The sequence below is a fragment of the Staurois parvus genome, unplaced genomic scaffold, assembly GCF_062004578.1.
Source record: "Staurois parvus isolate SC_StPar_1 unplaced genomic scaffold, SC_StPar_1.0 ptg000020l, whole genome shotgun sequence".
NCBI lineage: Eukaryota > Metazoa > Chordata > Amphibia > Anura > Ranidae > Staurois > Staurois parvus.
Window position 1 is genome coordinate 5843901 of NW_028317816.1, and position 14946 is coordinate 5858846.

General features: G+C 44.4%; 13 non-coding genes across 13 annotated transcripts; 8 read left to right on the top strand and 5 right to left on the bottom strand.

Moving 5' to 3' along the window:
- The first annotated feature begins 1581 nt into the window (after positions 1-1581).
- On the top strand, positions 1582-1663 carry TRNAS-GCU (transfer RNA serine (anticodon GCU)). Its single transcript has one exon. It is a non-coding gene; the product is annotated as a tRNA-Ser (tRNA).
- A 1679-nt stretch (positions 1664-3342) lies between these two features.
- On the top strand, positions 3343-3424 carry TRNAS-GCU (transfer RNA serine (anticodon GCU)). The gene has a single exon. It is a non-coding gene; the product is annotated as a tRNA-Ser (tRNA).
- A 212-nt stretch (positions 3425-3636) lies between these two features.
- TRNAT-AGU (transfer RNA threonine (anticodon AGU)) lies at positions 3637-3710 on the bottom strand. Its single transcript has one exon. It is a non-coding gene; the product is annotated as a tRNA-Thr (tRNA).
- A 1393-nt stretch (positions 3711-5103) lies between these two features.
- On the top strand, positions 5104-5185 carry TRNAS-GCU (transfer RNA serine (anticodon GCU)). The gene has a single exon. It is a non-coding gene; the product is annotated as a tRNA-Ser (tRNA).
- Positions 5186-5397: 212 nt separating this feature from the next.
- Positions 5398-5471, bottom strand: TRNAT-AGU (transfer RNA threonine (anticodon AGU)). Its single transcript has one exon. It is a non-coding gene; the product is annotated as a tRNA-Thr (tRNA).
- A 1392-nt stretch (positions 5472-6863) lies between these two features.
- On the top strand, positions 6864-6945 carry TRNAS-GCU (transfer RNA serine (anticodon GCU)). The gene has a single exon. It is a non-coding gene; the product is annotated as a tRNA-Ser (tRNA).
- Positions 6946-7157: 212 nt separating this feature from the next.
- Positions 7158-7231, bottom strand: TRNAT-AGU (transfer RNA threonine (anticodon AGU)). Its single transcript has one exon. It is a non-coding gene; the product is annotated as a tRNA-Thr (tRNA).
- A 1393-nt stretch (positions 7232-8624) lies between these two features.
- On the top strand, positions 8625-8706 carry TRNAS-GCU (transfer RNA serine (anticodon GCU)). The gene has a single exon. It is a non-coding gene; the product is annotated as a tRNA-Ser (tRNA).
- Positions 8707-10384: 1678 nt separating this feature from the next.
- TRNAS-GCU (transfer RNA serine (anticodon GCU)) lies at positions 10385-10466 on the top strand. Its single transcript has one exon. It is a non-coding gene; the product is annotated as a tRNA-Ser (tRNA).
- Positions 10467-10678: 212 nt separating this feature from the next.
- Positions 10679-10752, bottom strand: TRNAT-AGU (transfer RNA threonine (anticodon AGU)). The gene has a single exon. It is a non-coding gene; the product is annotated as a tRNA-Thr (tRNA).
- A 1393-nt stretch (positions 10753-12145) lies between these two features.
- TRNAS-GCU (transfer RNA serine (anticodon GCU)) lies at positions 12146-12227 on the top strand. The gene has a single exon. It is a non-coding gene; the product is annotated as a tRNA-Ser (tRNA).
- Positions 12228-12439: 212 nt separating this feature from the next.
- Positions 12440-12513, bottom strand: TRNAT-AGU (transfer RNA threonine (anticodon AGU)). Its single transcript has one exon. It is a non-coding gene; the product is annotated as a tRNA-Thr (tRNA).
- Positions 12514-13906: 1393 nt separating this feature from the next.
- TRNAS-GCU (transfer RNA serine (anticodon GCU)) lies at positions 13907-13988 on the top strand. The gene has a single exon. It is a non-coding gene; the product is annotated as a tRNA-Ser (tRNA).
- Positions 13989-14946: the final 958 nt, after the last annotated feature.

Here is a 14946-nt window from a genome sequence, read left to right on the forward strand (position 1 = left end):
AGATCAGCTGGAAGCATCAAGAGCAGGGCTGCTGCCTAAACCATGCCATTGTGGCAAAAAGCTCCCGAGGCCACTCTTAAAACCTTTTCAAAGGCTTAATCTGCAGCCAAAGAAAGGCGCTGCTGAGAGTCAAACTCAGGATCTCCTATTTACTAGACAGGCACTTTAACCAACTAAGCCACAGCACCACACCCAGACACTGTGCTCGTGCCAAAGGCAGACTTGTGTCAGCACAGGCACAGAACAGTTGTGAGGAACTTCTTGACAAATGTTACGCACATCAAGCTTCAAAATCTCTAACGCAGCATGAAAGGCAGAGGAGGAGATAGCAAAGGAGACTATGCAACGTCCTTTTGAACTCATCACTCCTCCAAAAGTTGTTGTTTTTTTCTTTTTCTTCTTTTTTCATTGCTTATTTTTCTTAGCTGTTTGGTGCCAAGAAAAACCAGCTTACGAGTAGCTTGAAAACTTTCCAGCTTTGTACATTGCTTCATTTTTGCTAAAAGGTTTAAGAGCCAAGGCTACAACTCAGATATCTCTTGTGAAGTCAAGAGGTAACAGTGGGCCAATCCCACCTAATCTTATTTTAAACAGGCAGAGTCTGTGCTCTAGAATCAAACAATGGACCGAAAATAAAAGAAGGTGGGAAAAACCAATTTGCCCATCTTTTGGCTTCCACTCCCGTGAAGATGAAATGCATGCGGGCAAAAAGATTTGGGGAAGGAAACTATCTGCATCTTGCTTCAGACCGTTTCTTACGCTTCTAACTTTTCATTTGTCCCTTGGAAGAGAGCAGGCAGACATCCTCCTGTTTTTGGAAGAACACAGAGTCCTTGATCTAGAGCTAATCAACAGGCTGAAAATGAACAAAGATGGGGAAGAAAAATAGGAACGCTGCCATTTTTCATACATCCTCCACCCTTGACGTTTGAATTCATGATCGCCAAGAGGAGTTTGTGAATATGACTATTTGTGGAAAGACATCCTGCATGTGTCTTTTAACCAAATGAATCATTGCCCGAGGTGAAGTCAAAGGGAACAGATACTGAAGCGGTGACAAGAGTTTTGGGACCCCAACCACAGTCAAACACTTTGCATTCATGTAAAAATGCCAGCCAGGTAGGAGAAAAGTGTAGACTTGAAATTGATGGTTGAGCTACATCTCTGAATGTCCTGGCAAAAGAGTGGCTCCATCCAGGCGAATTTCTCTTGACGCGGGCACAGTTCATCATCTAGAGCCAATAAAAAAGGAACAGCAGAAAGTGAAAAAAAAAGATGGGGAATACATGACATTTTGCACCTGTTGACGCTTCCTAATTCCATGCCGTTAGACTGCGTGTCTGCAGCAAAGTTGGTGAGCATTACTACTTGTGACTTGCTTTACACCCTTGATTGCATTTGTAACATTTGATTATACCCTTGGCAGAAAAGGAAGAATGAAGCTTTTGTCACAATGAATTGACAGCACGGAAGCAAGGTGCTCTATTAGGAGGTGAGAAACGGCATCCTGCTTGTGTCTTTTCCTCAAGTTTCTGCTTGTGACATGCAGCTCCCAAAATCAAAGCTCGCAAGCTTGCTGTGGATGAGGTGGCCGAGTGGTTAAGGCGATGGACTGCTAATCCATTGTGCTCTGCATGCATGGGTTCGAATCCCATCCTCATCGAGCCCTTCGTCTAAAGGTGCACTGTTTTGTGCTTGCCGTGGACACCAGGCTGGCATAACCTAGGCTAAAAGGTCCAGCAAACTCGCAGGGCTTTGAAGAGATCAGCTGGAAGCATCAAGAGCAGGGCTGCTGCCTAAACCATGCCATTGCGGCAAAAAGCTCCCGAGGCCACTCTTAAAACCTTTTCAAAGGCTTAATCTGCAGCCAAAGAAAGGCGCTGCTGAGAGTCGAACTCGGGATCTCCTGTTTACTAGGCAGGCGCTTTAACCAACTAAGCCACAGCACCACACCCAGACACTGTGCTCGTGCCAAAGGCAGACTTGTGTCAGCACAGGCACAGAACAGTTGTGAGGAACTTCTTGACAAATGTTACGCACATCAAGCTTCAAAATCTCTAACGCAGCATGAAAGGCAGAGGAGGAGATAGCAAAGGAGACTATGCAACGTCCTTTTGAACTCATCACTCCTCCAAAAGTTGTTGTTTTTTTCTTTTTCTTCTTTTTTCATTGCTTATTTTTCTTAGCTGTTTGGTGCCAAGAAAAACCAGCTTACGAGTAGCTTGAAAACTTTCCAGCTTTGTACATTGCTTCATTTTTGCTAAAAGGTTTAAGAGCCAAGGCTACAACTCAGATATCTCTTGTGAAGTCAAGAGGTAACAGTGGGCCAATCCCACCTAATCTTATTTTAAACAGGCAGAGTCTGTACTCTAGAATCAAACAATGGACCGAAAATAAAAGAAGGTGGGAAAAACCAATTTGCCCATCTTTTGGCTTCCACTCCCGTGAAGATGAAATGCATGCGGGCAAAAAGATTTGGGGAAGGAAACTATCTGCATCTTGCTTCAGACCGTTTCTTACGCTTCTAACTTTTCATTTGTCCCTTGGAAGACAGCAGGCAGACATCCTCCTGTTTTTGGAAGAACACAGAGTCCTTGATCTAGAGCTAATCAACAGGCTGAAAATGAACAAAGATGGGGAAGAAAAATAGGAACGCTGCCATTTTTCATACATCCTCCACCCTTGACGTTTGAATTCATGATCGCCAAGAGGAGTTTGTGAATATGACTATTTGTGGAAAGACATCCTGCATGTGTCTTTTAACCAAATGAATCATTGCCCGAGGTGAAGTCAAAGGGAACAGATACTGAAGCGGTGACAAGAGTTTTGGGACCCCAACCACAGTCAAACACTTTGCATTCATGTAAAAATGCCAGCCAGGTAGGAGAAAAGTGTAGACTTGAAATTGATGGTTGAGCTACATCTCTGAATGTCCTGGCAAAAGAGTGGCTCCATCCAGGCGAATTTCTCTTGACGCGGGCACAGTTCATCATCTAGAGCCAATAAAAAAGGAACAGCAGAAAGTGAAAAAAAAAGATGGGGAATACATGACATTTTGCACCTGTTGACGCTTCCTAATTCCATGCCGTTAGACTGCGTGTCTGCAGCAAAGTTGGTGAGCATTACTACTTGTGACTTGCTTTACACCCTTGATTGCATTTGTAACATTTGATTATACCCTTGGCAGAAAAGGAAGAATGAAGCTTTTGTCACAATGAATTGACAGCACGGAAGCAAGGTGCTCTATTAGGAGGTGAGAAACGGCATCCTGCTTGTGTCTTTTCCTCAAGTTTCTGCTTGTGACATGCAGCTCCCAAAATCAAAGCTCGCAAGCTTGCTGTGGATGAGGTGGCCGAGTGGTTAAGGCGATGGACTGCTAATCCATTGTGCTCTGCATGCATGGGTTCGAATCCCATCCTCATCGAGCCCTTCGTCTAAAGGTGCACTGTTTTGTGCTTGCCGTGGACACCAGGCTGGCATAACCTAGGCTAAAAGGTCCAGCAAACTCGCAGGGCTTTGAAGAGATCAGCTGGAAGCATCAAGAGCAGGGCTGCTGCCTAAACCATGCCATTGTGGCAAAAAGCTCCCGAGGCCACTCTTAAAACCTTTTCAAAGGCTTAATCTGCAGCCAAAGAAAGGCGCTGCTGAGAGTCGAACTCAGGATCTCCTGTTTACTAGGCAGGCGCTTTAACCAACTAAGCCACAGCACCACACCCAGACACTGTGCTCGTGCCAAAGGCAGACTTGTGTCAGCACAGGCACAGAACAGTTGTGAGGAACTTCTTGACAAATGTTACGCACATCAAGCTTCAAAATCTCTAACGCAGCATGAAAGGCAGAGGAGGAGATAGCAAAGGAGACTATGCAACGTCCTTTTGAACTCATCACTCCTCCAAAAGTTGTTGTTTTTTTCTTTTTCTTCTTTTTTCATTGCTTATTTTTCTTAGCTGTTTGGTGCCAAGAAAAACCAGCTTACGAGTAGCTTGAAAACTTTCCAGCTTTGTACATTGCTTCATTTTTGCTAAAAGGTTTAAGAGCCAAGGCTACAACTCAGATATCTCTTGTGAAGTCAAGAGGTAACAGTGGGCCAATCCCACCTAATCTTATTTTAAACAGGCAGAGTCTGTGCTCTAGAATCAAACAATGGACCGAAAATAAAAGAAGGTGGGAAAAACCAATTTGCCCATCTTTTGGCTTCCACTCCCGTGAAGATGAAATGCATGCGGGCAAAAAGATTTGGGGAAGGAAACTATCTGCATCTTGCTTCAGACCGTTTCTTACGCTTCTAACTTTTCATTTGTCCCTTGGAAGACAGCAGGCAGACATCCTCCTGTTTTTGGAAGAACACAGAGTCCTTGATCTAGAGCTAATCAACAGGCTGAAAATGAACAAAGATGGGGAAGAAAAATAGGAACGCTGCCATTTTTCATACATCCTCCACCCTTGACGTTTGAATTCATGATCGCCAAGAGGAGTTTGTGAATATGACTATTTGTGGAAAGACATCCTGCATGTGTCTTTTAACCAAATGAATCATTGCCCGAGGTGAAGTCAAAGGGAACAGATACTGAAGCGGTGACAAGAGTTTTGGGACCCCAACCACAGTCAAACACTTTGCATTCATGTAAAAATGCCAGCCAGGTAGGAGAAAAGTGTAGACTTGAAATTGATGGTTGAGCTACATCTCTGAATGTCCTGGCAAAAGAGTGGCTCCATCCAGGCGAATTTCTCTTGACGCGGGCACAGTTCATCATCTAGAGCCAATAAAAAAGGAACAGCAGAAAGTGAAAAAAAAAGATGGGGAATACATGACATTTTGCACCTGTTGACGCTTCCTAATTCCATGCCGTTAGACTGCGTGTCTGCAGCAAAGTTGGTGAGCATTACTACTTGTGACTTGCTTTACACCCTTGATTGCATTTGTAACATTTGATTATACCCTTGGCAGAAAAGGAAGAATGAAGCTTTTGTCACAATGAATTGACAGCACGGAAGCAAGGTGCTCTATTAGGAGGTGAGAAACGGCATCCTGCTTGTGTCTTTTCCTCAAGTTTCTGCTTGTGACATGCAGCTCCCAAAATCAAAGCTCGCAAGCTTGCTGTGGATGAGGTGGCCGAGTGGTTAAGGCGATGGACTGCTAATCCATTGTGCTCTGCATGCATGGGTTCGAATCCCATCCTCATCGAGCCCTTCGTCTAAAGGTGCACTGTTTTGTGCTTGCCGTGGACACCAGGCTGGCATAACCTAGGCTAAAAGGTCCAGCAAACTCGCAGGGCTTTGAAGAGATCAGCTGGAAGCATCAAGAGCAGGGCTGCTGCCTAAACCATGCCATTGTGGCAAAAAGCTCCCGAGGCCACTCTTAAAACCTTTTCAAAGGCTTAATCTGCAGCCAAAGAAAGGCGCTGCTGAGAGTTGAACTCAGGATCTCCTGTTTACTAGACAGGCGCTTTAACCAACTAAGCCACAGCACCACACCAAGACACTGTGCTCGTGCCAAAGGCAGACTTGTGTCAGCACAGGCACAGAACAGTTGTGAGGAACTTCTTGACAAATGTTACGCACATCAAGCTTCAAAATCTCTAACGCAGCATGAAAGGCAGAGGAGGAGATAGCAAAGGAGACTATGCAACGTCCTTTTGAACTCATCACTCCTCCAAAAGTTGTTGTTTTTTTCTTTTTCTTCTTTTTTCATTGCTTATTTTTCTTAGCTGTTTGGTGCCAAGAAAAACCAGCTTACGAGTAGCTTGAAAACTTTCCAGCTTTGTACATTGCTTCATTTTTGCTAAAAGGTTTAAGAGCCAAGGCTACAACTCAGATATCTCTTGTGAAGTCAAGAGGTAACAGTGGGCCAATCCCACCTAATCTTATTTTAAACAGGCAGAGTCTGTACTCTAGAATCAAACAATGGACCGAAAATAAAAGAAGGTGGGAAAAACCAATTTGCCCATCTTTTGGCTTCCACTCCCGTGAAGATGAAATGCATGCGGGCAAAAAGATTTGGGGAAGGAAACTATCTGCATCTTGCTTCAGACCGTTTCTTACGCTTCTAACTTTTCATTTGTCCCTTGGAAGACAGCAGGCAGACATCCTCCTGTTTTTGGAAGAACACAGAGTCCTTGATCTAGAGCTAATCAACAGGCTGAAAATGAACAAAGATGGGGAAGAAAAATAGGAACGCTGCCATTTTTCATACATCCTCCACCCTTGACGTTTGAATTCATGATCGCCAAGAGGAGTTTGTGAATATGACTATTTGTGGAAAGACATCCTGCATGTGTCTTTTAACCAAATGAATCATTGCCCGAGGTGAAGTCAAAGGGAACAGATACTGAAGCGGTGACAAGAGTTTTGGGACCCCAACCACAGTCAAACACTTTGCATTCATGTAAAAATGCCAGCCAGGTAGGAGAAAAGTGTAGACTTGAAATTGATGGTTGAGCTACATCTCTGAATGTCCTGGCAAAAGAGTGGCTCCATCCAGGCGAATTTCTCTTGACGCGGGCACAGTTCATCATCTAGAGCCAATAAAAAAGGAACAGCAGAAAGTGAAAAAAAAGATGGGGAATACATGACATTTTGCACCTGTTGACGCTTCCTAATTCCATGCCGTTAGACTGCGTGTCTGCAGCAAAGTTGGTGAGCATTACTACTTGTGACTTGCTTTACACCCTTGATTGCATTTGTAACATTTGATTATACCCTTGGCAGAAAAGGAAGAATGAAGCTTTTGTCACAATGAATTGACAGCACGGAAGCAAGGTGCTCTATTAAGAGGTGAGAAACGGCATCCTGCTTGTGTCTTTTCCTCAAGTTTCTGCTTGTGACATGCAGCTCCCAAAATCAAAGCTCGCAAGCTTGCTGTGGATGAGGTGGCCGAGTGGTTAAGGCGATGGACTGCTAATCCATTGTGCTCTGCATGCATGGGTTCGAATCCCATCCTCATCGAGCCCTTCGTCTAAAGGTGCACTGTTTTGTGCTTGCCGTGGACACCAGGCTGGCATAACCTAGGCTAAAAGGTCCAGCAAACTCGCAGGGCTTTGAAGAGATCAGCTGGAAGAATCAAGAGCAGGGCTGCTGCCTAAACCATGCCATTGCGGCACAAAGCTCCCGAGGCCACTCTTAAAACCTTTTCAAAGGCTTAATCTGCAGCCAAAGAAAGGCGCTGCTGAGAGTCGAACTCAGGATCTCCTGTTTACTAGACAGGCGCTTTAACCAACTAAGCCACAGCACCACACCAAGACACTGTGCTCGTGCCAAAGGCAGACTTGTGTCAGCACAGGCACAGAACAGTTGTGAGGAACTTCTTGACAAATGTTACGCACATCAAGCTTCAAAATCTCTAACGCAGCATGAAAGGCAGAGGAGGAGATAGCAAAGGAGACTATGCAACGTCCTTTTGAACTCATCACTCCTCCAAAAGTTGTTGTTTTTTTCTTTTTCTTCTTTTTTCATTGCTTATTTTTCTTAGCTGTTTGGTGCCAAGAAAAACCAGCTTACGAGTAGCTTGAAAACTTTCCAGCTTTGTACATTGCTTCATTTTTGCTAAAAGGTTTAAGAGCCAAGGCTACAACTCAGATATCTCTTGTGAAGTCAAGAGGTAACAGTGGGCCAATCCCACCTAATCTTATTTTAAACAGGCAGAGTCTGTACTCTAGAATCAAACAATGGACCGAAAATAAAAGAAGGTGGGAAAAACCAATTTGCCCATCTTTTGGCTTCCACTCCCGTGAAGATGAAATGCATGCGGGCAAAAAGATTTGGGGAAGGAAACTATCTGCATCTTGCTTCAGACCGTTTCTTACGCTTCTAACTTTTCATTTGTCCCTTGGAAGACAGCAGGCAGACATCCTCCTGTTTTTGGAAGAACACAGAGTCCTTGATCTAGAGCTAATCAACAGGCTGAAAATGAACAAAGATGGGGAAGAAAAATAGGAACGCTGCCATTTTTCATACATCCTCCACCCTTGACGTTTGAATTCATGATCGCCAAGAGGAGTTTGTGAATATGACTATTTGTGGAAAGACATCCTGCATGTGTCTTTTAACCAAATGAATCATTGCCCGAGGTGAAGTCAAAGGGAACAGATACTGAAGCGGTGACAAGAGTTTTGGGACCCCAACCACAGTCAAACACTTTGCATTCATGTAAAAATGCCAGCCAGGTAGGAGAAAAGTGTAGACTTGAAATTGATGGTTGAGCTACATCTCTGAATGTCCTGGCAAAAGAGTGGCTCCATCCAGGCGAATTTCTCTTGACGCGGGCACAGTTCATCATCTAGAGCCAATAAAAAAGGAACAGCAGAAAGTGAAAAAAAAAGATGGGGAATACATGACATTTTGCACCTGTTGACGCTTCCTAATTCCATGCCGTTAGACTGCGTGTCTGCAGCAAAGTTGGTGAGCATTACTACTTGTGACTTGCTTTACACCCTTGATTGCATTTGTAACATTTGATTATACCCTTGGCAGAAAAGGAAGAATGAAGCTTTTGTCACAATGAATTGACAGCACGGAAGCAAGGTGCTCTATTAGGAGGTGAGAAACGGCATCCTGCTTGTGTCTTTTCCTCAAGTTTCTGCTTGTGACATGCAGCTCCCAAAATCAAAGCTCGCAAGCTTGCTGTGGATGAGGTGGCCGAGTGGTTAAGGCGATGGACTGCTAATCCATTGTGCTCTGCATGCATGGGTTCGAATCCCATCCTCATCGAGCCCTTCGTCTAAAGGTGCACTGTTTTGTGCTTGCCGTGGACACCAGGCTGGCATAACCTAGGCTAAAAGGTCCAGCAAACTCGCAGGGCTTTGAAGAGATCAGCTGGAAGCATCAAGAGCAGGGCTGCTGCCTAAACCATGCCATTGTGGCAAAAAGCTCCCGAGGCCACTCTTAAAACCTTTTCAAAGGCTTAATCTGCAGCCAAAGAAAGGCGCTGCTGAGAGTCGAACTCGGGATCTCCTGTTTACTAGACAGGCGCTTTAACCAACTAAGCCACAGCACCACACCCAGACACTGTGCTCGTGCCAAAGGCAGACTTGTGTCAGCACAGGCACAGAACAGTTGTGAGGAACTTCTTGACAAATGTTACGCACATCAAGCTTCAAAATCTCTAACGCAGCATGAAAGGCAGAGGAGGAGATAGCAAAGGAGACTATGCAACGTCCTTTTGAACTCATCACTCCTCCAAAAGTTGTTGTTTTTTTCTTTTTCTTCTTTTTTCATTGCTTATTTTTCTTAGCTGTTTGGTGCCAAGAAAAACCAGCTTACGAGTAGCTTGAAAACTTTCCAGCTTTGTACATTGCTTCATTTTTGCTAAAAGGTTTAAGAGCCAAGGCTACAACTCAGATATCTCTTGTGAAGTCAAGAGGTAACAGTGGGCCAATCCCACCTAATCTTATTTTAAACAGGCAGAGTCTGTGCTCTAGAATCAAACAATGAACCGAAAATAAAAGAAGGTGGGAAAAACCAATTTGCCCATCTTTTGGCTTCCACTCCCGTGAAGATGAAATGCATGCGGGCAAAAAGATTTGGGGAAGGAAACTATCTGCATCTTGCTTCAGACCGTTTCTTACGCTTCTAACTTTTCATTTGTCCCTTGGAAGACAGCAGGCAGACATCCTCCTGTTTTTGGAAGAACACAGAGTCCTTGATCTAGAGCTAATCAACAGGCTGAAAATGAACAAAGATGGGGAAGAAAAATAGGAACGCTGCCATTTTTCATACATCCTCCACCCTTGACGTTTGAATTCATGATCGCCAAGAGGAGTTTGTGAATATGACTATTTGTGGAAAGACATCCTGCATGTGTCTTTTAACCAAATGAATCATTGCCCGAGGTGAAGTCAAAGGGAACAGATACTGAAGCGGTGACAAGAGTTTTGGGACCCCAACCACAGTCAAACACTTTGCATTCATGTAAAAATGCCAGCCAGGTAGGAGAAAAGTGTAGACTTGAAATTGATGGTTGAGCTACATCACTGAATGTCCTGGCAAAAGAGTGGCTCCATCCAGGCGAATTTCTCTTGACGCGGGCACAGTTCATCATCTAGAGCCAATAAAAAAGGAACAGCAGAAAGTGAAAAAAAAGATGGGGAATACATGACATTTTGCACCTGTTGACGCTTCCTAATTCCATGCCGTTAGACTGCGTGTCTGCAGCAAAGTTGGTGAGCATTACTACTTGTGACTTGCTTTACACCCTTGATTGCATTTGTAACATTTGATTATACCCTTGGCAGAAAAGGAAGAATGAAGCTTTTGTCACAATGAATTGACAGCATGGAAGCAAGGTGCTCTATTAGGAGGTGAGAAACGGCATCCTGCTTGTGTCTTTTCCTCAAGTTTCTGCTTGTGACATGCAGCTCCCAAAATCAAAGCTCGCAAGCTTGCTGTGGATGAGGTGGCCGAGTGGTTAAGGCGATGGACTGCTAATCCATTGTGCTCTGCATGCATGGGTTCGAATCCCATCCTCATCGAGCCCTTCGTCTAAAGGTGCACTGTTTTGTGCTTGCCGTGGACACCAGGCTGGCATAACCTAGGCTAAAAGGTCCAGCAAACTCGCAGGGCTTTGAAGAGATCAGCTGGAAGCATCAAGAGCAGGGCTGCTGCCTAAACCATGCCATTGTGGCAAAAAGCTCCCGAGGCCACTCTTAAAACCTTTTCAAGGGCTTAATCTGCAGCCAAAGAAAGGCGCTGCTGAGAGTCGAACTCAGGATCTCCTGTTTACTAGACAGGCGCTTTAACCAACTAAGCCACAGCACCACACCAAGACACTGTGCTCGTGCCAAAGGCAGACTTGTGTCAGCACAGGCACAGAACAGTTGTGAGGAACTTCTTGACAAATGTTACGCACATCAAGCTTCAAAATCTCTAACGCAGCATGAAAGGCAGAGGAGGAGATAGCAAAGGAGACTATGCAACGTCCTTTTGAACTCATCACTCCTCCAAAAGTTGTTGTTTTTTTCTTTTTCTTCTTTTTTCATTGCTTATTTTTCTTAGCTGTTTGGTGCCAAGAAAAACCAGCTTACGAGTAGCTTGAAAACTTTCCAGCTTTGTACATTGCTTCATTTTTGCTAAAAGGTTTAAGAGCCAAGGCTACAACTCAGATATCTCTTGTGAAGTCAAGAGGTAACAGTGGGCCAATCCCACCTAATCTTATTTTAAACAGGCAGAGTCTGTGCTCTAGAATCAAACAATGGACCGAAAATAAAAGAAGGTGGGAAAAACCAATTTGCCCATCTTTTGGCTTCCACTCCCGTGAAGATGAAATGCATGCGGGCAAAAAGATTTGGGGAAGGAAACTATCTGCATCTTGCTTCAGACCGTTTCTTACGCTTCTAACTTTTCATTTGTCCCTTGGAAGACAGCAGGCAGACATCCTCCTGTTTTTGGAAGAACACAGAGTCCTTGATCTAGAGCTAATCAACAGGCTGAAAATGAACAAAGATGGGGAAGAAAAATAGGAACGCTGCCATTTTTCATACATCCTCCACCCTTGACGTTTGAATTCATGATCGCCAAGAGGAGTTTGTGAATATGACTATTTGTGGAAAGACATCCTGCATGTGTCTTTTAACCAAATGAATCATTGCCCGAGGTGAAGTCAAAGGGAACAGATACTGAAGCGGTGACAAGAGTTTTGGGACCCCAACCACAGTCAAACACTTTGCATTCATGTAAAAATGCCAGCCAGGTAGGAGAAAAGTGTAGACTTGAAATTGATGGTTGAGCTACATCTCTGAATGTCCTGGCAAAAGAGTGGCTCCATCCAGGCGAATTTCTCTTGACGCGGGCACAGTTCATCATCTAGAGCCAATAAAAAAGGAACAGCAGAAAGTGAAAAAAAAAGATGGGGAATACATGACATTTTGCACCTGTTGACGCTTCCTAATTCCATGCCGTTAGACTGCGTGTCTGCAGCAAAGTTGGTGAGCATTACTACTTGTGACTTGCTTTACACCCTTGATTGCATTTGTAACATTTGATTATACCCTTGGCAGAAAAGGAAGAATGAAGCTTTTGTCACAATGAATTGACAGCACGGAAGCAAGGTGCTCTATTAGGAGGTGAGAAACGGCATCCTGCTTGTGTCTTTTCCTCAAGTTTCTGCTTGTGACATGCAGCTCCCAAAATCAAAGCTCGCAAGCTTGCTGTGGATGAGGTGGCCGAGTGGTTAAGGCGATGGACTGCTAATCCATTGTGCTCTGCATGCATGGGTTCGAATCCCATCCTCATCGAGCCCTTCGTCTAAAGGTGCACTGTTTTGTGCTTGCCGTGGACACCAGGCTGGCATAACCTAGGCTAAAAGGTCCAGCAAACTCGCAGGGCTTTGAAGAGATCAGCTGGAAGCATCAAGAGCAGGGCTGCTGCCTAAACCATGCCATTGTGGCAAAAAGCTCCCGAGGCCACTCTTAAAACCTTTTCAAAGGCTTAATCTGCAGCCAAAGAAAGGCGCTGCTGAGAGTCGAACTCAGGATCTCCTATTTACTAGACAGGCGCTTTAACCAACTAAGCCACAGCACCACACCCAGACACTGTGCTCGTGCCAAAGGCAGACTTGTGTCAGCACAGGCACAGAACAGTTGTGAGGAACTTCTTGACAAATGTTACGCACATCAAGCTTCAAAATCTCTAACGCAGCATGAAAGGCAGAGGAGGAGATAGCAAAGGAGACTATGCAACGTCCTTTTGAACTCATCACTCCTCCAAAAGTTGTTGTTTTTTTCTTTTTCTTCTTTTTTCATTGCTTATTTTTCTTAGCTGTTTGGTGCCAAGAAAAACCAGCTTACGAGTAGCTTGAAAACTTTCCAGCTTTGTACATTGCTTCATTTTTGCTAAAAGGTTTAAGAGCCAAGGCTACAACTCAGATATCTCTTGTGAAGTCAAGAGGTAACAGTGGGCCAATCCCACCTAATCTTATTTTAAACAGGCAGAGTCTGTGCTCTAGAATCAAACAATGGACCGAAAATAAAAGAAGGTGGGAAAAACCAATTTGCCCATCTTTTGGCTTCCACTCCCGTGAAGATGAAATGCATGCGGGCAAAAAGATTTGGGGAAGGAAACTATCTGCATCTTGCTTCAGACCGTTTCTTACGCTTCTAACTTTTCATTTGTCCCTTGGAAGACAGCAGGCAGACATCCTCCTGTTTTTGGAAGAACACAGAGTCCTTGATCTAGAGCTAATCAACAGGCTGAAAATGAACAAAGATGGGGAAGAAAAATAGGAACGCTGCCATTTTTCATACATCCTCCACCCTTGACGTTTGAATTCATGATCGCCAAGAGGAGTTTGTGAATATGACTATTTGTGGAAAGACATCCTGCATGTGTCTTTTAACCAAATGAATCATTGCCCGAGGTGAAGTCAAAGGGAACAGATACTGAAGCGGTGACAAGAGTTTTGGGACCCCAACCACAGTCAAACACTTTGCATTCATGTAAAAATGCCAGCCAGGTAGGAGAAAAGTGTAGACTTGAAATTGATGGTTGAGCTACATCTCTGAATGTCCTGGCAAAAGAGTGGCTCCATCCAGGCGAATTTCTCTTGACGCGGGCACAGTTCATCATCTAGAGCCAATAAAAAAGGAACAGCAGAAAGTGAAAAAAAAAGATGGGGAATACATGACATTTTGCACCTGTTGACGCTTCCTAATTCCATGCCGTTAGACTGCGTGTCTGCAGCAAAGTTGGTGAGCATTACTACTTGTGACTTGCTTTACACCCTTGATTGCATTTGTAACATTTGATTATACCCTTGGCAGAAAAGGAAGAATGAAGCTTTTGTCACAATGAATTGACAGCACGGAAGCAAGGTGCTCTATTAGGAGGTGAGAAACGGCATCCTGCTTGTGTCTTTTCCTCAAGTTTCTGCTTGTGACATGCAGCTCCCAAAATCAAAGCTCGCAAGCTTGCTGTGGATGAGGTGGCCGAGTGGTTAAGGCGATGGACTGCTAATCCATTGTGCTCTGCATGCATGGGTTCGAATCCCATCCTCATCGAGCCCTTCGTCTAAAGGTGCACTGTTTTGTGCTTGCCGTGGACACCAGGCTGGCATAACCTAGGCTAAAAGGTCCAGCAAACTCGCAGGGCTTTGAAGAGATCAGCTGGAAGCATCAAGAGCAGGGCTGCTGCCTAAACCATGCCATTGCGGCAAAAAGCTCCCGAGGCCACTCTTAAAACCTTTTCAAAGGCTTAATCTGCAGCCAAAGAAAGGCGCTGCTGAGAGTCGAACTCGGGATCTCCTGTTTACTAGGCAGGCGCTTTAACCAACTAAGCCACAGCACCACACCCAGACACTGTGCTCGTGCCAAAGGCAGACTTGTGTCAGCACAGGCACAGAACAGTTGTGAGGAACTTCTTGACAAATGTTACGCACATCAAGCTTCAAAATCTCTAACGCAGCATGAAAGGCAGAGGAGGAGATAGCAAAGGAGACTATGCAACGTCCTTTTGAACTCATCACTCCTCCAAAAGTTGTTGTTTTTTTCTTTTTCTTCTTTTTTCATTGCTTATTTTTCTTAGCTGTTTGGTGCCAAGAAAAACCAGCTTACGAGTAGCTTGAAAACTTTCCAGCTTTGTACATTGCTTCATTTTTGCTAAAAGGTTTAAGAGCCAAGGCTACAACTCAGATATCTCTTGTGAAGTCAAGAGGTAACAGTGGGCCAATCCCACCTAATATTATTTTAAACAGGCAGAGTCTGTACTCTAGAATCAAACAATGGACCGAAAATAAAAGAAGGTGGGAAAAACCAATTTGCCCATCTTTTGGCTTCCACTCCCGTGAAGATGAAATGCATGCGGGCAAAAAGATTTGGGGAAGGAAACTATCTGCATCTTGCTTCAGACCGTTTCTTACGCTTCTAACTTTTCATTTGTCCCTTGGAAGACAGCAGGCAGACATCCTCCTGTTTTTGGAAGAACACAGAGTCCTTGATCTAGAGCTAATCAACAGGCTGA